At 48.4% G+C, this 25,965-nt stretch overlaps 1 long non-coding RNA gene across 1 annotated transcript; it reads right to left on the bottom strand.

Moving 5' to 3' along the window:
* Positions 1-16,220: 16,220 nt before the first annotated feature.
* Positions 16,221-25,748, bottom strand: LOC122485688. Its single transcript, XR_006297915.1, has 2 exons — positions 25,562-25,748; positions 16,221-16,700 (listed from the first exon to the last, which is right to left on the bottom strand). It is a non-coding gene; the product is annotated as an uncharacterized LOC122485688 (long non-coding RNA).
* Positions 25,749-25,965: the final 217 nt, after the last annotated feature.

Here is a 25,965-nt window from a genome sequence, read left to right as displayed (position 1 = left end):
GGTGAGGGCATCATTTGGACCGAAGCGGTGTCGTTGGAGAGAAGTAAGGGAGGAGGCCCACCAAGGTTTCTGACCTAGATGCCCTGATGTCGTTAAGGAGGCTAGGAAATGCAGGGACCGGGTGGATAATGAACATAGTCGAGCCAGTCCAAGCTGATGGTCCAAGGGAAGGTGTCCAGAACGCAGGTGGATATTCTAAGTCAGGGCCCAGGAGGGAGCTCTGGGCTAGATTTAGATCTGGTGGCTGTAGCCTATGATCGTGGCTGTGAGAGTAGTTGAGATCACCTAGGGGAGGCAGATTGGATGGGAAGACCGAAATTTCGGAGATGCCAACGTTGAGGACCATGGGCTGAGGAGGAGGGAGACTGAGAAGGAGTGGTGGGGCCAGAAGAGAGATTCCAGCCAACATGTGAAGGTCACAGATTTGTTTCTTCTGAGCCTGAGAGCCTCAAGTCAGAATTTTTGTTTACCCTGTTTCAGTTGTGACAATGAAATGAGGTAGAGCATGGCACTAACTTGACCTGATGCTAGGCTACAAGCTTGAAAAAATAATAGCGATTGTTTTTAATTCAACAAATTATTGAGCACCTACTATATGTAAAGCAGCCGATGTCTGTAGAGACCTATGCTCCAGCTTCAGGAAACTTCGAGTCTAGGGGGCAACAGTCTGCCATCTGCTGCTGAGAGGGACTGCTGTTCAGCCCTGAGGAACATTCTGGTTGGTCTTGGGCTCCTCCTGTAGGCCGGGAGCCTAAGTGTCCCCAGTGCACAGTGCCAGTGCCACTTCTCCAAATCTTGAGGCACTGCTGTGCCTCAATCGTCTCTCCGCCTACAAATCTGATATCTGGAATGATTGTTGAGTGCCCCCGCTGCAATGACACCGTGCACCCCGTTTCGCGGGATGGTCTGCTAGAGCAGAAGTCTCAGCCTGATGGGAGAATAGAGCACATAGCCAGTGGAAAGGAAAGAAACCTGGTCTGGGGCTCAGAATGTCTGGGCTGCAGCCCACATCTGCTGAGTGACCTTGGGTAGGTCACCTTTCCTTCCTTAGCTTCAGCTCCCTCATCTGTATAAAGGGATCATAAAAACATTTCTTGATTTTACCTTTGGGCCAGATATGGGGAGCTGTGGGAATAGTCTGTTCGGATCAGGGACACTGCCCTCGCTCCAAAGGCTTGTGTGTTACAGATAAGTGAAAGACAGCCAGTCGGCAATATCCAACACACCGCAGGCCTGCTCAGAGCACAGGGATCTTCTCTCAGCTAAGGAAACCTTAGCTCATCGGCCCTGGTAAGGTTAGGCATCTTTTCCTTGTTTCCTCAATCCTGTTTAGGAGGGAAGGGCTGAGGAAGAGAACACAATTTTAGATACTTTGAATCCTCAACGGTTTTATTCTCTAAGCAAAAATACTCCCGATGGGGAAAACAGGTTTGAGCTATCAGAGTCTACTTGGCCACCCCTCCCCCAACCCACAAAGTATTTGTCTCTGCTGTGCAAGAATCTTCCTTTTCTTCCTTTCTCCCAGAGTCTGGCCACCAAGACCTGGAATCCACCTTCAGGTGAGACGCCGAATTTCCTCTTCCAGAACTTTGTTCTCCATTTAGCTCTCAGGGAACCAGCCCTTAGAAATGGGCCTCAGAAAAAATCAGGCCTAGGACTCCCAGAGCCCCCATTCCCTGCCCACTTGGAGGTCCCCTTTTGGGGTACTTCACCCCACCCCCTGCCAATTTCCAAGGCTGCTCCGGGCTCTGGGGACAGAGGAGGAGGGCGACGTGGCAGAGTATAGCTGTTATGCCCTTTATCTCTCTAGCACCCTTCCCCAAGGTCTCTGGATGGCAAAATGGGCCATAAAGGATTAAACAGATATAACAGATGATCTATTAATTAAGGACTTTAATGCGCCCAGGCCTAGGCCAAGCAAGAGTAAGGTGCCAGCGGCTGCTCAGAGCAGACTGGGGAAAATGAAGCTGAAAAATCAGTGCTGAGTTTGGTTAGTGCGGTTCTTGGGGGAGACTCTGCCTTCTCGGTCCAGGAAATAAGTGTCTCTGGGAATGAATGAGTCAGATATCTTGTCTCCTGGAACCTTCTAGAACCTAATGCCAAAAGGAGAGGAATGGGAGTGCCTGAATCATAGACTTGTGGATGTGGAGGAGTCAGTCATCAGGGGTGATGGGGGTGGGGGATGCTCACGTGGGGAAGGATGACCAAGATAGGTTTGCTTCCCAGGTGGGGTTCCCTCCTGTTCCCATAGGGCACACGTTTCTGTTACTGGCTGCACCCCATCTCCTAACTTCCTCTACCTTTTCCCTCTCATTCTTCCTTTCTTTTCACTCTCCCTTGCCCCCTTCACTTCTCCCAGAATTTCTCTCATTTTCCTCCAGGCTGGGCCACCTCACCCCCTCCCCCTTCTCTTTCCTGTAACTTAAGCTGTAGTTGGGAGTTGGAGGAGCTGGGCTGGTTTGAAAGGAGGCCCCACTGCTTTTCAGGGAGGAATTGAAACCGTGGAGCTGGGGGTGAGGGGGTGAGAGGAGGCAGAGGGGGAGGGGGCGGCTTGAGAAATCAAAGCGGCTGCAGCTCCATCTGGGAAACCAACTTTGATTTACTAGCAAGGACCTGGCTCTCTAACACCCCCCCCCACCCCTTTCCCTGGACTTTGCTTTGTGGTGATAACTGGGGGCTGGGAAGTCTGACGCCCTCCCCCAGCCTGAAAGCCTGTTCTTCTCCTGGGAGAACCAGCCCAAGGAGGAAGGCCCTGGGGACCCTGGCTAAATAGGGCTGCTGAAACTTCTAAAGGGGGCCCTGTGTGCCAGGAGCTGGGTGTGGAAGGGTACCCCTGGGGAGGAAGGAGGAAATGTCCTCAGTGCAGGCTGTGAGCCCCACAGACTTGGCCCCGCTCTGGCTCGAAGTGACACTCTGCCCAGAGATGGGGCGCTGGGCTGGGGGCGCTGCCAGGAGAAGGCCAGGTCTTCCTCATGTCTGTGGCCTTGCCCTCTGAACTGGCTGGGGGTGGGGGTGGGGGGGAGGCTGGGGGGCCTGGGAGTGGCGAGTAAGAACCAGGAAAAGAAAATGAGAAAGAAAAGGAAAATCTATTCTAATAGATTGTTTTGTGTTGAAATTCAGTGTGGGTTATGGACAACGCTGGCTTCGAGTGGGGACTCCAGGCCACTCTGGATGGCAGGGCCAGCCAGCTCTCTCCTCCCTCTCCTGTCCCCTGTTTCTGTTTCAGCTTGCTCCTTTTCTGTCAAATCCTTGAACCCCCCAGGGTTTAAGGCACTGTCTGACCTCTGCTATCAAAATAGGGTCCCAAAGGTCCTGAACACCAGTGCCGGGGGCTGCAGGGAGAACACAGTGAGCCACAGCTCCGAGAGATGCTTGTGCTTGTCACTGACTGACCACCTAGTTCTTCCTGGGTGGTTTTTTTCGGGGGTGGGGGATGCGTTAAATCCCTAGACTCCTGGGTTCCAGCAGAGCCCCCTGCCCCCGCACTCCCACTATCACTGGTATTTTTCAGGGTTCAAGCATCCAGTCTTTAGAACTAGCTCTCAGGAAGGAGAAGGCGGCGCTAACTGGGCTAACTGTGCCCCAGACAAATGGAACCTTTTCAGAGCTCACTGTACTATGTGGAATTGCCCACCAGAGCTCCTGTCCCAGGACAATGTTCCTGAAAGCCTAGGGTCCACATGCATCGGAATCACAGAAGAAGGGGCACTGGGGCAGGATTTGCCTATTAGAAATACAGATTCCTGGGTCCTGCCGATGATCAGAATTGATAATCCCCAAGTGATTCTTATGCACACGCCAGAGCTTTCTGCTTTCCAGAGCCCTCAATTAGCTTTCAGAGCCTTGCTTCATCTTGGCAGCTGCCCAGTCTTGCCCCGTCCCCTACTCCAAACTCATTCAACAACCTTTCAAACTCTAACCCCAACGTAGCTTTCCAGCATTAACTTCTACCCCCACTGCCCCAGTGTGTGGACAAGATGGACCGGCCCCCAGCATCCATTCCCACCTCCTTCTAGTACCTTCCAGCACTTGCAGAGGTTGGAAAGCCAAGAAACTCATCTCTTAGCTTTCCTCGCAGCTAAAGGTCTGGATGCAAAGTGCATTGTTTGGGACTTGAAAGTTGGGAGGGAGATGAGACCGCGTTCTTGTTGCTCTGCTATTTCTGCTGGCAGGCCAGCCCCTGGGGATGGGGTCTTCCTGCGGCAGCACCCACAGTGTTCAGTGTCTGGGACGGTGGTGGAAGCCTGGCACCGATTCCTGTGGGGCTTGGGGTTGCATCCATGATATTAGTTCCAGCCGTAGCCTCTTCATTCTCCCTCCCCCCCGACTGCGGCCGAGGTAGGGGCTCCTACTGGACCATCGTTTCTGGGGCTTCATTATAAAGTCCTGCTTTTCCAGTCCATCTAACAATTTGGCAGGCACCTATTTCCCCGTGGTCTTCGTCTGCTTGGACGCCAAAACCAAATGCCATAGACCAAATGGCTTAAACAACAGAAATTTATTGTCTTTGTTCTGAAGGTCCCAGATCAGGTTGCCACATGGTTGCGTTCTAATGAGGTCTCTCCTCTGGCTTGCAGGTGGCTGTTTTCTCCCTGTGTTCACAAGGCCTTTCTCTGTCAAGAGAGAAAATTTAAACTTAATTACCTCCTGAAAGCTCTGTCTCTAAATATATTCACACTGAGGGTTAGGGCATCAACATACGAATGAGGGGACACAGGTCGGTTCATAGCACCTTCTACATAAAGCACCTAGGGGCGCCAGGGTTGCTCAGTAGGTTGAGCATCTTTTCTTTTTTTTTTTTTTTAATGTTTATTTACTTTTGACAGAGAGAGAGAGAGAGAGAGAGAGAGAGAGAGACAAGAGCATGAGCAGGGGAGGGGCAGAGAGAGAGGGAGACACAGAATCCAAAGCAGGCTCCAGGCTCTGAGCTGTCAGCACAGAGCCCGACGCGGGGCTCGAACTCACAGATCGCGAGATCATGACCTGAACCGAAGTCGGACGTTCAACCGACTGAGCCACCCAGGCGCCCCTAGGTTGAGCATCTTGATGAGGTTTTGGGGTGATGACGGGGGGCGTCCGGAGCCGAAGGCCAAGAAACAATTCTTGAAGACGTCTTTGGTGCAAAAAGGTGATTTTATTAAAGCTCGGGGACAGGACCCATGGGCAGAAAGAGCTGTGCTGGTGTTGTGAGGGGTAACTTGTTGTATACCCTCAGGTTGTTAGGTTGGGTCCCTCAAGGTTAGAGACACCGTAAGTCTCTAAGGAATTTTGGAAGCAAGGTTTCTAGGACCTTGAGGGTCTAGCTGTTGTAAGGAAGATGCCATTTATTACCGTTCAGTAAAACCTCAGTCATGAGACCCTTCAGACGTAGATCAGAGCGCCATAAGCTTGGAGTATGATTGCCAGCATCTATCTTGGGGGAGTTGAGATAAAGGAAGTTTCCAGAGGAATTTTTATATGTTGATGTAGACCTACAGGATCCTGGGGGAGGGGGTTCAGGATAATGTTAAGCCAAAATTCCCTTTTGCCCTTGCCCGTAGCGAAGTGTCATCATTGAGGCAGCTGAACTCCTAGAGGGAGGTCTCTCTGCCTGTTTCAAGGACTCGTCAGGGGCTGTAGGCAGTAAGGGAATTTAATTTTTCCATTACCTTTGTTTCCCACACCACCATGGCAAGCACTCCAACCCCCTTCCATCTTGATGAGGGTGATATTGGGGCTCTAGAAAACAGAGTCTATAGGTTTCTGGAGATTAGGCTATGGATAAGGTTGCCTTTTTCTTACTGTTTACTAAGTGATCTGTAAACTGAAGGAGACTCCTGTCCTGCACGACCGTGATCTCTATCAGTCAACCATGTGCTATCTTTCCTTGCTCCTGTTCTTGGGGAGCCAGGGGTGTCCCACATATGACACACATCCCACGGGGCAGGGGTGGGGGTGGAGGTGCTGTTAGCCTGTGCTTTGCCCTCAGCTTGCTCCAGGCTCCCTCATCAGTCTGACTCTTGATTTCGCTCAGGTCATGATCTCATGGTTCATGAGTTCCAGCCCCACCTTGGGCTTTGCACTGACTGGGCAGAGCCTGCTTCGGATTCTCGGTCCCTCTCTTTCCCTGCCCTTCCCCCACTCATTCTCCCTCTCTCTCAAAAATAAATAAACATCAAAAAAAAAAAAACCCTCCTAAAATGGTCTTTGTTTCTTGCACCAAATCCTGCCTTCACCTATGAACTAGACAGAACAGCTGGAACTTTCATACTCTAAGTACTTGCTCCACTGGTTCCACCCTTGTAAATCCTTTAAGATCTCTGGGTGACTGTTTATCTTGTGGCATTTAGCACTTGGTATGTCTGACTACCCCCAACTCACAATAAGACAGTCTCTTGAGGGCAGAGACTGTATCTTAGTTTTTGTGCATACCCTAGTGCTTATAAGAGGTGGCATATAATAGGTGCTCAGTAAACATCTGTTAAGTGAATCGATGCCCTCTGTAAATAGGACAGGGACTGAAGAACTCCCTAAGGTGGGCAGTTGAAAGATCCAAGCATCCTGCCTGGACACCAGTCCAATGCCCATAACCCTGACTGCTTTGCCCATCTCTGGAACCCACATTTAGGGAGGCGAGAAGCTAAGCTCTGAGGAGAAGTAAGCAAGCCAGGTTTCTAGGTCCAGGTTTCCATCCTCCAGTTTTGGCAAGATTATCCAATTTCTTGAAGCCATACTGAATTGTAAATATGTTCTGGTCCCCGATCTGAGAAGTGAAGGTAAAAAACAAATTTGATATAATGGTGGGAACCCATGAAGCGGCCCCGGGGAGACCAAAGTGCTCAGGTCCTGGCCTTGGTACTTACTACCTCTCTGGCCTTCAGTGAATCATTTTGCTTCTTTGAGTGTCAGTTTCTCTATCTGCAGAACGGGTACAATAAATCTGCATTGTTCCCTTGAGGCGAGGATTGAACAAGAAAATGGATCTGTATTGACAGCTGCTTTGGGAAAGGAAGTTTAGGGTGGTACGTGCTATTTTGTAACCTGGAAGCAAATGTCAAACATAGATCACCCAGAGAGGCCTGAACACAGGCACATGAGACAGACTTACTCATGGGGCAGCATGCTTGGGGCCGAGCACTGGACTCCACAGGCGGAGAGAGGAGGTTTGAATCTCAGCTCTCTACTTCATTACTACCTTCCCTGGACAGGCCACTTGAGCTTTCTGGAGCTCAGACTCTTCATCGGAAAGAGAGGGGTGTGAGGGTTGGGAGGACCAGTCATAAGTGAGCAGTAACTTCACTCAATGGACACTCAATACAAGTCTTTAGTATTTGTTTTCCTCCTCTCCCTACATGAGGTAGAGGCGGCCAGGAGGAGAAAAATTGGGGCAGGTGTCAGACTCCTAAGACCTGAGGGGTTTGGGAGGCTTCCTCCATGGCTGGGTCACCTCTGAGTAACCCGTGAGGAATTCTGTGGCCTAAGATCTGGCAGTAGGGACACATACTGGAGGGACACATACACTAATGCTGGATTGGGCAAAAAACCTACAGCAGATTTCAGTCTGGGGGACAAAGTACAAGTCTTCTTTGAGGCTGGTTCTGACTCAGTCACTCTCCAGGCATCCCTCTTTTGATACTCTCCCCAGCTCTTCCGGAGGGTGAGCACCCCAAAAGGCAAGAAACTCATTAGGAAGCAAAGAAAGAGATCAGACCTCAGCTGAGCTCTCCTCTGAATGTCTCCTTTTGTTGGGAGGGGCACTAATGTGGAGGCAGCTTGAGGGAGGGGGGACCCCAAGGATGGAATCGGGAGGGGCAGGTCCTACCTTGTGGATGGGGGTCATTGGGAGGAGAAACAAACACTTCCCTCCTCTCTCCAGGAAGCTTCCCTTCCCCGCAGCTGGTGCCCCAAGGATTCCCCCCGCTCCACCCCAGGCCCTTCCCTTAGAGAGAGCCTGCTGAGCCTGGAATGAGAAGAATCTGAACTACAAACAGACCTCCCAGAGGCACCCCCAACTCTCCCCTAACCACTTCAAGCCAGCGAAAGCCTGGCTTCCTTGAGTGGGAGGCTGACTGAGAAGCAGGGCTGGGGTTTGGGCTACAGGGAGGGGCTGAGGTGGTGGTGGGGGGGGGCAGGGGGACTCTTCCTGGAGAGGGAAGAGGAGGGAAGGGTTGAGGGCAGGGGAGGGACTAGGCTATATAAGGACTATATTTTCCAAACCAAAAATCAGAATTGGTAAGAGTATACTTGCAAGGGCCATGGGATTGGGGGGGGGGGGTAGGGATTGAAGTGAAGCCTGTCCCAGAATAATGCAAATTCTGAGGCCCCCACTCCAGTCATCCAAATATAACCCTGGAGGAGAGAAAAAAAAAACCCAGTCTGTCCCCTCCCCCCCAATGATCTCTTCCCCTCGCTTGGCCTCTGTCTCTGCTTATCTGATACAGTAGGTTATGGTGAGCCAGGGAGGGTCTTTAGGCTCTCCAGGGGCGAGGTTCTCTCAATCCTTAGTCTGGGCTGCAAACTGAGTCCGCAGAGGCTGTAAATGAACTTGGAGAAGTGGAGGGCAGAGGCTAGAATCAGAGGAAAGATGGAGGGACCAGCCAAAAGGACCAGAGGCAGAGGGGCCTCTCCTGTCTGCCACACTGCCCCAGACCCTGGCCTCCTGCCCACTGTCCCCCTAGCATTCCTACCCTCACCTGGACCCAGCCTGGGGCTTTGACGTGAGTTAGCAGGGGCTGTCCGTGTCCATGGATGCCCAGCCAGTGTATCAGATGGGGCGAAACCCCTAGGAGGTGACCAGGGAGGAGAGGCTGCTGGAGCTGGAAGCTGCCTTAGGCGAGATGACCTCTTTGCAGGGGCGCTCTCTCCAGCTTGTATAACACAGCTCCTGCCAAGGTTGGTATAGAAAGGCACAGAGCCCACAGCGGGCTGGGGAAGGCCGCTGAAAAGGCAGCTTAAGGGCTTCCTGCTGGGTGAGAGGGATTAGGGGCCTGTGGGGAGGGAGCCAGGCAGCAAGAAAGGCACTGGCCCAAAGCCAGAGCCCCTTGGCTGTAGGCCCTCTGGGATGAGGATCCCCAGGGTGTCTAGCGGGCTGGGGTCAGCGCTCTCCACCTGGATGAGGTGCTGGGAGAATTCAGCCAGGGCAACATACTGGGATGAGGAGATTCCATGGAGCCCCCAAGAGGAAGGGAGGAAGGAAGGTTAGCCAACACTCCTGGATGAACTAGCACACTTTTAGTCAGAAGGGGGAAGGAGGGACCGAATGGACTACCCAGCTATTTTGTCCCTTGTCCCCTCCTGGGCTGCCTCCCACATGCAAGGTTTCATCTCAGAGGCTCCCAAGCTAGGAGGGGACAGCTCTCTGCTTCTCAGGACCTCCAATGTGGAAGAGAATGAAGGGGCCCCACATGGTCCGAAGTTCCCACAGGAGCATGGATTTAGGGGAAGAGCCCAGGAGGGGCTCTTGTCACCTAGAGACCCTGGGCAGAGGCCTGGATGGGGACAGCCAGGGCTGGTCTCACCCTGGCCCTGGGCTCCACTGTCTAATGTGTGAGTTGGGATCTTGGAGGCCACACTGTGTGGGGGAAAAGACCTGTTCCACTTGTGCTTCTTGTCCGAGAGCTGACACATGCATTCTGGAAACTGTAAAGTGCTATATAAATGTGAAGTACCCAGACCCCATCATCCCTGGAGTGTGTGTGTGTAAAAGGATGGATGTTCCCAGGAAGGGGTGGGAACACGTAGAGAACTGGGGACTGCCAAGCCAGGTGCTTTGCATGTCTATAACCTCAAAAGAACTTTAAGAACATTGTATTATTGTTGCCCCCATTTTATAGATGAGAATACTGAGGCTTATAAGGTAATGCAATTTCACATCCAAGTTTATAGAAGTTTATAAAATGGTGCATCCAAATTAGAAGGTAAGATTCTCTGGTCTTTAAAAGGTTACCTGGCCCCAGGGTTCCTACGTTTAGAGGATTTCTTCGGAGGTTTGGATCCTTCTCCTCCCTGGTTGGGCTCAGGCTTAGATCCCCAAGACCTTTCCCACTCCCACTCCAGAACAAGACCTTGAGAAGGCTGGAAAAGGGGATGAAGTCTGAAACAGGGCCCAGCTGACCAGATAAGGTACACGTGGCTACCAGGGCTATTTTCTGGGAAGGGGCTCCAGCAACGGGTACTTCAAGCTCAGGGCATCCCTGGATCAGAGCTGCCCTGTCTCCCAACTCAGCTGGGCCAGCCCCCTTCTTTGTGCTCGGTTTTTTCCCACAGCCCCGCAAGGGGGGTGCTGGGATCCCAGGCCCACCCCCTCCTGCTGGGCAGCACCCCATCAAGCCCCACCATAAAAAGCTCGGCCGTGGAGGAGGAGGGGGTGTCCTTACTCGGAGAAGCCATCGGTGCCCTTCTCCCTTTCTGGGGAACAAGAAGCTTGCTAATGGCTTGGGCCCCTTCCCCAGCCCCTGGCCCCAGCCCTGGCTCCCCCAGACAAAAAGCTGCTTTACATGAGAAGAGCAGGCTGGCCTGGCCTTCCCCGGGCACTCAAAGAGGCGGTAGCCCCTGACAGCCGAGAGACTGCCCCTTCCCCCACTCCGAGGCCTCGTTTAGTTGCAATTAGCAATTCTTTGCAACCCACGGGGCTGAGGGGGGACGAGCCCCTCACCTCCCAAACCCGGCCTCCACGCCTGGGCTCCCTTCCCCTCCTCCCTCCCCACCAGTCTCTTCCTCGCTGCCCCACCCCCAGCTCACAGCTAGTCTGTCGGCTTCCTTAGAGTTCTCCAAGGAACCCAGCAACCAGAGGGGCGCCTCGGGGCGGGACAGGGTTTGCGAGGGCTGGAGGACCCCTTCCTCAACCCACACGGCCCCTTGCCTCCTCTCTTCCCACTTGCCACTCCTCTCCAAGTCAGGCTTAACTCTGGGATCAGTAGGAGGGGTGAGAGATGGAAGGAAGAGATTTTAGGACCGGGAGAGGGTGAGCTGGTGGCGTAGGGCACAGGGTGCTGAGGGAGGGGAGGAGGCCCTGGCTCCGGGAAAGCCTTCCCTGGTTGACCTGACCCTTGACACTGCAGTGGGCTCCCCCTTTCACTCAGGGCCCCGCCGTGTAGGGCTGGGAGCCCAGAGCCTGGACTCACCTCCAGCCAGGCAGTGGGAAGATGGTGCCATCTGGAAAATGAAAGGGGAGAAAAAGAATTTCAGGGCCCTTTTCTAGGCTCACACAAATCCACTGCTTGGTGTCCGGTCCCTGTGAAGGGTGGGGTTGGGGTACGAGTGAGGGAATGGGGGGAGAGAGGTCTCCAAGCCTTTTAGCCCCATTAGTAGTTTCTTCCAGGGTAACTACTTTCTGCCCCAAGTCTCTGGTAGTCTCTTCCTGACGCCACCAGGGGGAGCCCTAGGCACAGTGGGCGCTCCAGACTGGGGAGAGGTGGTGATGTTGTCCTGCTGGGTCTGCACTATAAGGCCTGTCCTTCCCTGAACCTACAGGACCTTTCCTCCTCCTTGGATGGAGAGTGAGAATCCCTGGAAGAGAAGACTGATCCTCTACGGGAATTCTGCTTCCGGCTTTAAAGAGTATGTGGAGGGTGGGACAAGATACCAATACTGTGGTTCAGATGGTGATCAAGGGACAAGGCCAGGTAAAGGGACTGAGGCTCCCCTGGGGTTCTCAGCTCTCAGTGCAGCTGCTTTGGAGGAGTCCAGGATTTCTGGCTGGTGTGGTCTTTTAGAGGTCTCCAGGATTTAAGAAAGCAATAGGACAGGGGTGACTTAGACGCAGAGCCCAAGGTTTGCAGCAGAGATGAGCTGGGTTGTTTTGGGGCTCCTCCATTTTAAGTACTGATATTACACCACCCACACAAATGTGTGGGGAGGGCATGGTTTAGGCTTGGGAAATAAGAAAGAAAAATCTGGCCCCTTTTACCAACCTTCAGTGGACTCTCAAAACTCCTATCCTTGGAGCCTGGTCTCGCATCACAACCAGGGAGGAAACTGTAGACAGAGGCGCCAGGTGGTTCTAGGGAAGGAATCACTTAGGATTATTTCCTGTGGAATTTGCACGTAGGCCCCTCTCCCATTCGAATCCCCCAACTTCTGTTTGCGGCAGGGGGTGGGGGGGTGGGGGAGAGTGCCCCATAAATGAAGAAGAGATGTGAGTTCCCACTCAGAGCTGAAGGGCCCAAAGGAGTAAACAGACCAAAAGACAGGAAAGCTGGGTCCTTGCCCCCAGGGGAGGAAGGCAGGGTCAGCCCCTCCAGAATCTGTCCAGGAGATTCACTGGGAGGCCTGAAATCCAGATTCCTCAGAAGGGCTGGGGGAGGTGAAACGTCGGGACACCTGGGATCTTGCCTCTTCTTGCTGCTGAGGTGCTTGGGTCTCTGGACCTGAGAAGCCTGTGAGGTCCTCCTGGCCACCCACTGCCCCTGGGAGGAGGAAAACATTTAAGGGAGGTCAAGTGTTGGGATCTCTGGGCAGGAAGCCTTTGCGAGCCAAGCCGGAGGCAGGAAATGCTCCCCAAGAGTTATCCTCCCACAGCGACCTCCTCTGAGGAGTCGGGTCACACTGCACTCCCCTCGGGGAGCAGCAAGGCGGAGGGTGGCAGACCTGCCATTCGCTGCCCCGCCCCCTTCCTCCCCCCACCCTGCCAGAGCCTCCCTGCTGGCCATTTCCCCAGTCCCCACAGGCCCTCCTCAGCTTTCAGTTTTTGGAGCTCCGTGCTGCCAAGAATCTTGGCCCCACAAAGCCCCTCCCCACCCCCACCCCCAAGTCGGAGGTCCACTGGCCTTGGCTCCCCCAGGAGCACTAGATGTCCCAGCCTCCCTGGTGGACTTGGGTTCCCTCTGCTTTGCTGCTTTGGCACTTGCTGTCCCCACTGCTTCTCTCTGCGGGGTGGAATCCTGCACACCTCTGGAATTGTCACTCTGTGCTGGAAGCCTCCCTGGGCTCCTATAGCACCTTGATCTCACTTCTCAGAACACACACCGCGTTTTCGCTTGGTTTTGAATTGTTTGAGATCTTGTCTGTCTGTCTGTCTTTCCACTGGGCTGAGAGATCTTATAACTCTGCCCTACAGAAACAGAAAGTGAGCTGGCTATACCATTTGAAGTGTTCTTGCAACTGTGTTAAAAAGTAAAAGAAGGACGCCTGGGTGGCTCAGTCAGTTGAGTCTCCGACTGACCCAGGTTATGATCTCACAGTTCGTGGGTTCGAGTCCCAAGTTGGGCTCTGTGTGGACAGCTCAGAGCCTGGAGCCTGCTTCAGATTCTGTGTCTCCTGTTCTCTCAGTCCCTCCCTGGCTCTTGCTCTCTCTTTCTCTCTCAAAAATAAATAAACATTAAAAAAAAAAAAGTGGGGCGCCTGGGTGGCGCAGTCGGTTAAGCGTCCGACTTCAGCCAGGTCACGATCTCACGGTCCGTGAGTTCGAGCCCCGCGTCGGGCTCTGGGCTGATGGCTCAGAGCCTGGAGCCTGTTTCCGATTCTGTGTCTCCCTCTCTCTCTGCCCCTCCCCCGTTCATGCTCTGTCTCTCTCTGTCCCAAAAATAAATTAAAAAAAAAAAAAAAAAGTAAAAGAAACAGGTGATGTTAATTTTGATATATTTTATTTAGCTCAATATATAAAAAAATCACTTCTATATGTAATCCATATAATAATTTTTTTTAAATATTTATTTATTTAGAGACAGAGACAGAGACAGAGAGCACATGAACAGGGAAAGCACAGAGAGAGAGAGGAAGAGAGAGAGAATCCCAAGCAGGCTTCATACTGTCAGCTCAGAGCCCAACACGGGACTCAAACTCATGAACCGTGAGATCATGATCTGAGCCCAAATCAAGAGTCGGATGCTTAACTGACCGAGCCACCCAAGCACCCCTCGATATAATTATTAATGCTATATTGTATATACGTATTTTTTTTTCAAAGTCAGTCTTTGGAATTCAGTGTGTATTTTACACTTATAGCACATCTCAATTTAGATGAGTCGTGTGCTCAGTAGTCATGCGGTTAGTGTTACCATATTGGACAGTGAAGCTCTAATCAGAGATGGAGCCCCACGTCTGTACTAAAAGTAGAGATAGCATGTTGTTTAAGAAGCCCAGTTGTTTGAACCAGACTTCTTGGTTGAATATTGGCTCAGCCACTAGCTGTGTGACCTTAGACCAGTCCCTTAACCATTCTGTGCCTTAATTGTCTCATCTGTAAAATGGGCCTAACAAGCCTTATAGGTTATTGTGAAGAGTATGTAAGTGCTTAGGACAACATGTGGCACATAGTAGTATCTGCTCAATCAAGGCTGGCTGTCTGGATCTCTGCATGATGAGAACCTTGGCCCCAAACAATTGTTAGCTGAGAGACTGAATGAAAGAAATAGTCCTTTGCCCTGCAGCAGAATGAAGCAGAAGAAGCTGGTTGGGGTGAGTGAGTTTTGTCTGGAGAAATTGGAACAGGACTGGAGAAGAGAAGGCTGTGGGTGGCTGGCAGAAGGCCCTTCAGAGGGCCAGACGGAGGTTTATAGCTGTGCTGCCATGGAATTTGGAAACAGTAACAGAGCAGCATAAGGCCGATATGATTCATTGCTGAAATGAAGCTTCTGGGGTTCTAAGAAGGGAGGTCTAGAGCTCTGAAGCCTTCAAAGAGCAGGGTGAGGTTTAGAAAACCAGCCAGCAGTGGGTGATGGGGAGTTTGCTGAGTGCTTGGAGAAAGGGACTAGTTAGGGCAACTAGTCAGGCCCACCCCTCCTGCAGGTACCCTCCCTCCCTGGCGTCTGGCCTCTAGAAGGCAGCAGTTAACGGCTGCGGGCTGCATTTTGAGGCCACAGCGCCCTCTGCTGGATTTGGGGGACCTGGGGCAGCAGCAAGAGTAAATGGTACTGGAATTTAGGGGAAGGGGTGACAAAACGCTGTGCGCCAAGTTCTGTACCGGATAGAGTCCTTCCTGATCCCCAGATACCCCCCAGGAGATCACACAATCGGAATCCCTTGACGAGGACGGAGGAAGTTGATGGAAAATGATCAAATTTTGGGACACCTGAGGGGGCTCAGTCGGTTGAGCGTCCCACTTTGGCTCAGGTTATAATCTCGAGGTTTGTGAGTTCAAGCCCCACATCCGGCTGCTGTCAGCCTGTAGCCCGGAGCCCGCTTCCCATCCTCTGTCCCCCTCTCTCTGCCCCTCCCCACTTGCGCTCTTTCAAAAATAAATAAACATTAAAAAGAGAGAGAGAGAGAGAGCAACTTCTGAACCTCTGAATTGTAAGTGTCCGTCCTTTATTTGCTCAGTTGGTATAAATGTGTACTATATTAATTTCTAGGGCTGGGATTTAGAGGCAAGTAATAGTAATAATAATAATAGTATAATAATAATAATAGAGGCAAATAATAGTAATCATCATGATAAAATTAATAATAATAATAATAATAATAATAATATTGCTTTTGCAGCTAATGCTTATATAGCCCTACTATGTGCCAGGTGCTATTCTTTGACACAGCTGACAGACAGCGGAGCCAGACGGAACTGAGCAGCATAAGGCTCACCATGAGTCTGACACCAGTGTGTTTACTGAAACTCCATGAGATCTACTGCTTCTCAGAAATAATCAAGACTAGTTTTCTCCTTTACGCGAGATATAGTGAGGCCAAGCGCTTCAGGTATCTGGACGTTTCTTTTGGTTTCTGATTCTTTGACGACTGCTAAATAATTTTGGAGAAATTTGAGTTAACATTGATTGATTTGTTGTGCACTAAATGTATGCCCACCACTGTGCTAAGCCCACTGTTGGATTATCTCACTGAAGCCCCACAATAGCCCTATGAGGTGAGTACTGTTATTCCCCCCTTTTACAGATGGGGAAGCGTATTCGTTTTCTATTGCTATAAAACAAATCGCGTCAGGGGTGCCTGGCTGGCTTAGTCAGTAGAGCATCTGACTCTTGATCTCGGGGTTGTGAGTTCAAGCCCCACATTGGGTGTGGAGATTTCTTAAAAATAAAATCTTACCATTTTAACAACAACAACAAAAAAGCCCTGCAAACCTCATGGCTTAAAACAACACACATTTAGGGGCGCCTGTGTGGCTCAGTTGGTTGAGCATCTGACTTCGGCTCAAGTCATGATCTCGCAGTTGACGAATTTGAGCCCCGCACCAGGCTCTGTGCTGACAGCTCAGAGCCTGGAGCCTGCTTTGGATTCTGTGTCTCCCTCTCTCTCTGCCCCTTCCCCGCTCATGCTCTGTCTCTTGCTGTCTCAAAAATAAACATTAAACAACAACAACACCACACATTTATTACCTTATAGTTCCTATGGGTTTCAAGTCCAGACATGGTTTATTGGGCCAAGGTCTCACAAGACAGCAGTCAAGATGTCTGCTGAATTGTTTTCTCATCTGGAAGTTTCACTGGAGAAGAGCCTGTTTCCAAATTCGATCAGATTGTTGGCAAAATTCATTTCCTCCAGGGTACAGTATCGAGGGGCCCGCTTCTTGCTGGCTGCTGGCTGCAAGCCACATGGGCTTTCCCAATGTATCAGTCAGTGTCTTCCAGAGAAATAGCACCAGTAGGATGTGTGTATGTATGTATGTGCATGTGTGTGTATAAAGACATTTATTCCAAGAAATTGGCTTACATAATTGTGGGGGCTGGCAAGTCTGAAATCCATAGGACAGACTGGCAAACTAGAAACTCTCAGACGGGAGCTGATGCTGTAGTCTTGATGCAGAATTTCTTCTTTATTCCTCAGGAAAACTGGTTTCATTTTTAAGGATTTTCAACTGATTGGATGAAGCCCACCCAAATTACCGAGCTTAATCTTTACTTAAAGTCAAGTGCTTGTTGGTATTAACCGCACCTACAATTTACCTCCATAGCAACACCTAGATATGCATGTGATTGAGTAACTGGGGACTATGGAGCCTAACCAAGCTGACACATAACACTCACCATCACACCTAACGTGACTGCTTGCTTCACCAAGCCAGCAAAGAGCGTGGGTTGGCTAACAAGAAGTCATTTTGTATGATGTAATCAACCACGGGAGTGACATCTCATCCCCTTTGCCATATTCTATAAAGTAAGAAGCAAGTCTTGGGTTCTGTCCACGATTAAGGGAAGAGGATCACACAAGGGTGTGAACACGAGGAGGTGATCTTAGAATCTGTCCACCATGGAAGCTAAGGCTCACCGTGGTTAGGGGAAAGGCCCAGCATAAGGCAGTGGTAAAGCCGGTGGCCTGTAAACCAGAAGCTACCCTGCTCTGCTCTTTGCTGGTTCTGTTTCCATGTGCTAGCCCAGACATTGTGCCCAGGTTCCTAGCTTTGCCACATACTCTTTCCACAAAGAACTTGGCCTCTCTTATGTTTAACCATTACATACAGGATGAGGATGCCAAATCTGGGCCTCCCGGCTCCAGACTGTCTGATTCTCATCTGCCTGTATTTCCACTTGGGTGTCGGCATGTCTCAAACAGTGTGGTGGAAAGACCCTGGTCTGGTCTCAGCCTTGGCTCAGCCGCCAGCTCTTTGAGGATGCTGGCAAATCCCTGGACCTCTGCCTCTCAGTTTCCTGGACTCCTCCCTTCTCACACCCCCAATTACTCTCTCTCCATTTACTGTCTCTCTCACATCTGGCCACCATGCACCAGCCTCACTGCCTTTCAGTGAAAACCCTGGAGAGGCTCTCTGCTTCCACCATCTCCTTCCAATCCATTATGCTCAGCAGCTGGCATGATCACGTCCCGTCCTGAAAACTTTTCAATGACTTTCCCCCGCTCTTGGCATCAACAGTGAGCTCCTCAGTCTGACCTGCCAGTCAGTCCCTGGGTGGTAGGCTCTGGTTCGTATCTCCAACCCCTTTCCTGGCCACGCAGTTCCACAAAAACAGAGACTATGCACCACTGTGGCCCCAGCACCTAGCTAATCACATCCCTGATAAATTACAGAAATTATGTATGAAAGAGTAGGGTGAATCAGGCAACCCTTAAGGTTCTGTTTGTGATTCTTTTTGTCTTCTTCTTCTTCTTCTTTTAAGTTTATTTATTTTAAGAGAGACAGAGAATGAGAGAGAGAGAGAGAGAAAGCGAGGGAGGGGCAGAGAAAGAGGGGGACAGAGGATTCAAAGCGGGCTCTGTGCTTACAGTAGAGAGGCTGATGCGGGGCTCGAACTCATGAATCGAACCATGAGATCATGACCTGAGCTGAAACCAAGAGTCGGACACTTAACTGACTGAGCCACCCAAGGGCCCCTGTTTGTGATTCTTCTAATCTGTCTGCTTCATCGAATAACACTAATCTCAAGTAGCCAGGTGTTACTGTAAATAGATTTTACTGGATCCCCAAAGGGGCCACACTAGGCCTTACTGCCATTTTTGTGACTTTGTTTCTCTTCTTTTAGTGATGACGCTACAAATTACATCTTATATTTACATATAGGGCATGTTGTTTGGGCCCATCTCCTGAAAGTTTCAGTGTGCATCAAAGTCTGAAGTTAATCAATACCTTAAAAAAAAATTTTTTTTTAATGTTTATTCATTTTTGAGGAACAGAGAGAGACAGAGCATGAGCGGGGAAGGGGCAGAGAGAGGGAGACACAGAATCCGAAGCAGGCTCCAGGCTCCGAGCTGTCAGCACAGAGCTCGATGTGGGGCTCGAACTCACGAACTGTGAGATCATGACCTGAGCTGAAGTCGGATGCTCAACAGACTAAGCCACCCAGGCATCCCTAATCAATACCGTTACTTACCTTTCTCCTGGACCGTGGAATACTTTAATTTCATTTATCATTTATGTTGCACATATATATATATTTTTAAATTTACATCCAAGTTAGTTAGCATACAGTGCAACAACGATTTCAGGAGTAGATTCCTTAAGCTCCTTCCCCATTTAGCCCCTCCCCCCTCCCACAACCCCTCCAGTAACCCTCTGTTTGTTTTCTATATTTCAGAGTCTCTTCGTTTTGTCCCCCTCCCTGTTTTTATATTATTTTTGCTTCCCTTCCCTTATGTTCATCTGTTTTGTCTCTTAAATTCCTCATAGGAGTGAAGTCATATGATATTTGTCTTTCTCTGACTAATTTCACTTAGCATGATACCCTCCAGTTCCATCCATGTAGCTGCAAAGGGCAAGATTTCATTCTTTTTGATTGCCGAGTAATACCCCGTTGTATATATATACCACATCTTCTTTATCCATTCACCCGTCGATGCACATTTGGGCTCTTTCCATACTTTGGCTATTGTCGACAGTGCTGCTATAAACATTGGGGTGCATGTGCCCTTCAAAACAGCACACCTGTGTCCCTTGGGTAAATACCTAGTAGTGCAACAGCTGGGTCGTAGGATAGTTCTATTTTTAATTTTTTGAGGACCCTCCATACTCTTTTTTCCAGAGTGGCTGCACCAGTTTGCATTCCCACCAGCAGCACAAAAGGGATCCTCTTTCTCCACATCCTTGCCAACATCTGTTGTTGCCTGAGTTGTTAGTTTTAACCATTCTGACTGGTGGAAGGTGGTATCTCATTTGCACTTCCCTGTATTTAATTTGTATTTCCCTGATGATTTATTTTTTTATTTTTTAAAAGATTTTATTTTTAAGTAATCTCTACACCCAACGTGGCGCTCAAACTTATAACCCCAAGATCAAGAGTGGCATGCTCTACCGACTGAGCCAGCCAGGCCCCCTACGTTGTACATTTTAAATTCTCCTTTTTAACCTCACTGGGCATTAGTATTATTGTTTACCCCGTCAATGCTTTTTTCGATTATGTACATATCTTTTCACTTTTTTAAGATTTTAATTTTGTTATTGAGATATCATTCACCCCTTAATTAATTAATTAATTAATTAATTTTTTGAGAGACCGCACACAAGTGGGGGAGGGGCAGAGAGAGGGGGAGACACAGAATCCAAAGCAGGCTCCAGGTTGCAAGCTGTCAGCACAGAGCCCAACGCGGGGCTTGGACCCAAGAACCTTGAGATCATGACCTGAGCTGAAGTCAGACGCTTAACCGACTGACACACTGAGAAGCCCCTCATTCACCATTTTAAATGTGCAGCTCAGTGGTTTTTAGCATAGTCACTGCTATCTAATTCCATAATATTTTTGTCGCCCCAAAATGAAATCCTGTACTCCTTAGCAGTCATTTCCCACTCTTTTCTTCCTGTAGACCCTGGCAACCACTAACTTACCTTCTGTCTGTCTCTGTGGATTTGCCGGAATCACACAATATGTGGCCTTTTGTGTTTGGCTCCTTTCATTGAATATAATGTTGTCAAGATTCATCCACGTCATAACATGTAACAATACTTAATTCTTTTTGTGACCGATTCCACTGTATGGACAGACCACAATTTGGTTACGAATTCATCAGCTTATGGACATTTGGGTTTTCACTTTTTGGTTATTATGAAAAATGCCGCGATGAACGTTCATGTGCAAGTCTTCACTCCTTGCGTCTCGGACCTTCCATGTTTGATCACTTCGGTCTGAATTGCATCCTTTAGAATTTCCTTCTGTGAAGCTCTGCTAATGGCAAATTTTCTTAGTTTTTGCTTGGTTGAAAATTTACTCTTGATCTCTTGGTCAGAAGTTACTTATTATTTTTTTTAAGTAATCTCTATGCCCAATGTGGGGCTCGAACTCAGGACCCCAAGATCAAAAGTCGTGTGCTCCAACTGAGCCGGCCAGGTACCCTAGAAATTATTTTCTTTCAGCATGTTCAAGATATCATTCCACTGTCTTTTAGTTTCCATTACTGCTGGTGAGAAGGCTGCTCTTAAGATTTTCTTTCTTTCTTTCTTTGTCATTCTAAAGTTTCACTGTGATATATCTATATGTGCATTCTATTTTATTTGCTCTGCTTGGGATTCTCTGGGCTTTCAGGACTTGTGGATTGATGCCTCATCAGTATTGGAAAATTCTTTGGCATTATCTTTCAAATCTCGCCCTTGCCACATTCTCTTGTCATTTCCTTCTAGAACTCAGATCAAGTTTTGTTAAACATTTTCAATGTATCCTCCAAGTCTCTCAACATCTTTTCTCATTTCGCCCCTCTTTTCTGCATTCTGGGTCACTTCTGCTCCATATTCTAATGCCTTTCTGGGATCCCATTCTCTCTTAGGCTTTGCCATGGAAATTTATAACTCTCTTGTCATATATTTGTGCTATTGTTAAGGAGATTTAAAAAATATTTTATAAAGCATTTGCAGTTGCTTCCAGTGGGAAGGTTGGTCTGAATAACTTAGCCCATCATTAATAGAAATGGAAGTCCCACTGGCCTCTTCATTCCCTCCACTTGGTATACGTTCTCCCTTCCCTGCTGACTCAAACTGGAGCCATTCCCCAAAGACGGCCTCCAATTCCATGTCTTCCAGCAGCCCCGTTCTTTCCTGCCCCCTTAGAGCCTTCTTACCCCACAGCCAGAAGTGATTGTCTCCCATTCAGTGGCAGCACCTTGGGGCTTCTCCTGAATTGTTTACTTATCAGATAAATTTATGGATTGATTTATGTCTCCTACACTAGATGACTGGCTCTGGAAATGCAGGAATTGCCCCACCACTGGCTCCAAATCCTGTGGTGGGGATGGGAGAAATTCAGGTTCAGAAGGTTTGAGGTAGTTTCTGATTCTGACCAGGCATCTGGGGGTGCATTCTAAGACTCCTCCCTCCATGGAGCACGTGGGTGGCTCACTTGGTTAAGCCTCCAACTCTTGGTTTCAGATCAAGTCACCATCTCACAGTTCCTGAGTTCGAGCCGCTTGCTTCGGGCTCCGCGCTGCCTGTGGAGAGTCTGCTTGGGACTCTCTCTCTCTCTCCAAATAAATAAATAAACTTAAAAAAAAAAAAAAGGACTCCTCCTACTAACTGCTTCGTTAAACCCCTGTTGGCCCTTACACATCTCCTCCTCAGAGTTGGAGATTGATTGGAGAGGGAGCCTGGGGTCTGGAAACCAGGATCGGAGATCAACTTGGGGCGGGCCAGGAAACTCGAAGGTGACTGCATTCTCTCAGCACGTCAGTAGGTGGCAGCACACACATACCCATTTGCAGCCCTAGTAGCTGCTTGCACACTTCCGGGTCCACCGGGACCTAACTGGGCACTAGGAGTGTGACTGCCCTAAGTTGGACATAACTTAAGTGCCAAAACAGGATACGGTAAAGAACCTCCCCTCCAACCCTCTCCCTGTTCCCTCTCCCCTTGGGTCCCCAGCTACAGGATACCCACCACACTCCAGTCCAGTGTTTCCTGCCTGCTTAGTCTTTGCCCTTGCTGTACCTTCTGAAAGGCTCTCCCTTTCAAACAGCTCTTCTAACCATTCCCAGCTCAAAAAAAGTTTTTTGAATTGGTTACAATGATCTTAAACTTTATATATGATAACGAGAGCCAAGGAATGTATGAGAAAGAACAGAGTGAGGGAGGACTTGTGTGTGACTACCACAGTAGTGGTAGTCTTGGTAGGAAGGACTACCAAGTGTGAGAAGAGACCATGAAGGCTCTGTAATTAAATCGATACTGCACTGATACGGGAGTAGACAAATCGATCAGAAGATCAGAACGGAATAAGGAATCCAAAAATAAGTCCCACAATATATGAAATTCTAATATATAACATAGGGGGTGGTTTAGTTGATTGGGAAAAATATAAAAATGATTTCCCAAGAGCATGCTTTCCAAATGGAAGAAAATAAAATAAGAGTTTCATCTTATATACAACAATGAGGCTTAGGTGGATTAAAATTTTAAATGCAAACAATAAATTCATCTCACAGCTAGTAGATAAGTTCTGGAGATCTAATGCACAATATAGTTATTATAGTAAGTGGTACTGTATTACAAACTTCAAAGTTGCTAAAAGAATAAATCTTAACTGTTCTCAACTCAAAGAAATGATAAGTATGTGATACAATAAGGTGTTAGCTAACATCATATTGCATACATAAATGTATCAAACCAACACATTGAATGCCTTAAATGGCATGTCTGTTATATCTCAGAAACATCATAAAATCTTGTATGAAAATATAGGAGTCTGCGTGCATGATGTAGAGTGAGAAAATATCGGGGCCCCTGGGTGGCTCAGTCAGTTAAGCATCTGACTTCATCTCAGGTCACAATCTCACAGTTCATGGGTTCGAGCTTCACATCAAGCTCTGTGCTGACAGCTCAGAGCCTGGAGCCTGGTTCAGATTCTGTCTCCCTCTCTCTCTGCCCCTCCCCAGCCCACTTGCACTCTCTCTCTCTCTCTCTCTCTCTCTCTCTCTCTCTCTCTCTCAAATAAATAAACATTAAAAAAAATTTTAAAAAGAGTGAGAAAATATTAACCAAGGTTGAAAAACCTGGAAGCTGTAATAGAAAAAAACAAATAAGGGTGCCTGGGTGGCTCAGTCGGTTAAGCGGCAACTCTTGATATCAGCTCAGGTCATGATCTCACAGTCTGTGGGTTCGAGTCCCACATCATTGGGCTCTGCGCTGATGGCACAGAGCCTGCTTGGGATTCTGTCTCTTCTCTCTGCTCCTATCCCACTTGTGCACATGTGTGCATGCTCTCTCTCTCTCTCAAAATAAATAAATAAACTTAACAAAGAAAAAAGAAAAAAAAATTGACTATGTAAAGTTAAAAAGGAATCGTTTTGCAATTATATGTATAGCAAATCACCATGTCATATACCTTAAAATTATACAATGGTATATGTCAATGATATCTCAATAAAGCTGGAAAAAGTTAAAATGGTTTGGGGATGGGAAAATAGAACATAAACACAGTTGTTAGGTAAACGGTAGATTTACTTATTTTTTCTTTTTTAATAAATATTTTTATTTGTCATTACTTTTGAGAGAGAGAGAGCGCGCGCGTGCAAGTGGGGGAGGAGCAGAGAGAGAGACACACAGAATCCGAAGCAGGCTCTAGGCTCTGAGCTGTCAGCACACAGCCTGATGCAGGACTTGAACTCGATAACTATGAGATCATGACCTGAGCCGAAGTTGGATGCTTAACCAACTGAGCCACCCAGGCGCCCCGGTAAATGGTAGATTTAGAAAAAAAATTGTAACACAAATGGCAAATCATGGGTTAATAGTTCCGCTATGCAAAAAGATTTTACAAATCGACAAGAAAAAGACAAACCACCCCATAGAAAAATGGCAAGGCCAAGAATAGGTAATTCATGGAAAAACAGTAATTTTTAAAAGACTCAGATTCACAAGTACACAGGGAAATGAAACATTAAGTAACAATAAGTTGTCACTTTGTACCCACCACACTGACCAAAATTAAAGGGAGCAAAGACACTTCCTGGCAGGAATATGGAGAAAGGTGCACTCTTGGCTATTATTGGACACTATTGAATGAAGGAGGTGGTGCAGCCTCCTGGGAAAATAACCTAGCAACATTTATTAAAATTAAAAAAAAAAAACCCTCCTTTAACTGAGCAATCCTAGACTTGGGAATTTGCCCCATGGAAACAGGACCACCCATACATAGGAAGGAGAATACAAAGATGATCAATGTAGCATTAGTTGCAAAGACACTGGAAACAATGAATGCCCATCAGTGAATGGTTGAATAAATGTCCATCAGCAAATGGTTGAGCAAATGGTGACATGGCCATACAATGGCATATTATGCAGTCTTTAAAACAAAAAAAATGAGAGCAGTTCCAATAGTCTTGGAGAGCTTTTCACAAGGTATTGTTGAGTAAGATAAGCAAGGTGCAGGTGTGAATAATAAGATACTGTTTCTTTAAAACTAACAACAACAAGGGGTGCCTGGGTGGCTGAATCAGGGTTGAGCATCTGACTCTTGATTTCAGCTCAGGTCATGATCCCAAGGTTGTGAGACTGACCCTCATGTCGAGCCCATATCGGCCCCACTTCCGGCTCCATGCTTAGCATGGAGCCTGCTTACGATTCTCTTTCCCAGTTCCTGAGTGGCTCAGTCGGTTAAGTGTTCGACTTCAGCTCATGTCAGGATCTCACATTTCCTGAGTTTCAGCCCCGAATTGGGCTCTCTGCTGTTAGTGTGGAGCACACTTCAGATCTTCTGTCCCCCTCTCTCCCTGCCCCTCCCCTCCACTCTCTCTCTCTCTCAAAACTAAATAAATATTTTAAAAAATGATTCTTCTCCCTCTCCCCCACTTGTGCACGTGCTTTCACTCTAAAATACAATTTTTAAATTTTGGAGACTGTGGGGGTATTATCGCCATGTTCCTGTCTGTGGTCACCTAATCTTAGCGGATCCCTACAAGTAGTTACTTGAGTGACAACCCATGGCATACTTCATGACTTACGTATTTATTACAGAGATTTATATGAACTTTGCATAAGAAAGATAATAAATTGATACTTTCTTTTCTCTTTCAACCTTTCCTCTCTGAGAAAAAGTTGCCAAGAGCAAGTCACAAACCATTCTGGTGGAAATGCTGAGCCAAGCTGGGACGGGTTACTTCCTCAACACTAAGAGAAGCCGACTCCGGGAGAAACTGACTCTCCTACGTTATGATCTGATTGTGAAAACAAAAGTCCTCTTTGTGGAACAGAAAAACATACACTCCCTCTAAACAATGGACTGAAAATGAATTTGATTTACAAATGAGAAGACTGAGGGCGGGATACTGATTCAGAAATTCTGCAGCGTGTAATAGAAGAAATGGCAGAGAACCGCTGCCTCCTGTGATTCGAAGGCCACTGTGAAGGAAAACAATGTACTGAAAGTTTTTCACATTAGGACATATATCACTGCATCACATTCATTTATCTTTCTGGATATTTTCATAGCCGTTAATAAAAAATATTAAAATAAAAAAAGGAAATAAAACACAATTTTTAAAAATTGCTTTAAGGGACCTTGGGTGGCTCAGTCGGTTAAGCCTCCGACTCTTGGTTTCGCTCGGGTCATGATCTCGGGGTTTTGTGTGTTCGAGGCCTGCATGGGGCTCTGTGCTGACAGCTCAGAGCCTGCTTGGGATTCTCTTTCCCTCTCTCTCTGCCTCTTTCCTGCTCCGGGGCCTGCAGGCTCT

Source organism: Prionailurus bengalensis, chromosome E1 (genome assembly GCF_016509475.1).
Source record: "Prionailurus bengalensis isolate Pbe53 chromosome E1, Fcat_Pben_1.1_paternal_pri, whole genome shotgun sequence".
NCBI classification, from domain to species: domain Eukaryota; kingdom Metazoa; phylum Chordata; class Mammalia; order Carnivora; family Felidae; genus Prionailurus; species Prionailurus bengalensis.
The sequence above is the reverse complement of the archived record's forward strand: the minus strand, read 5'-3'. Positions and strand labels throughout refer to the sequence as shown.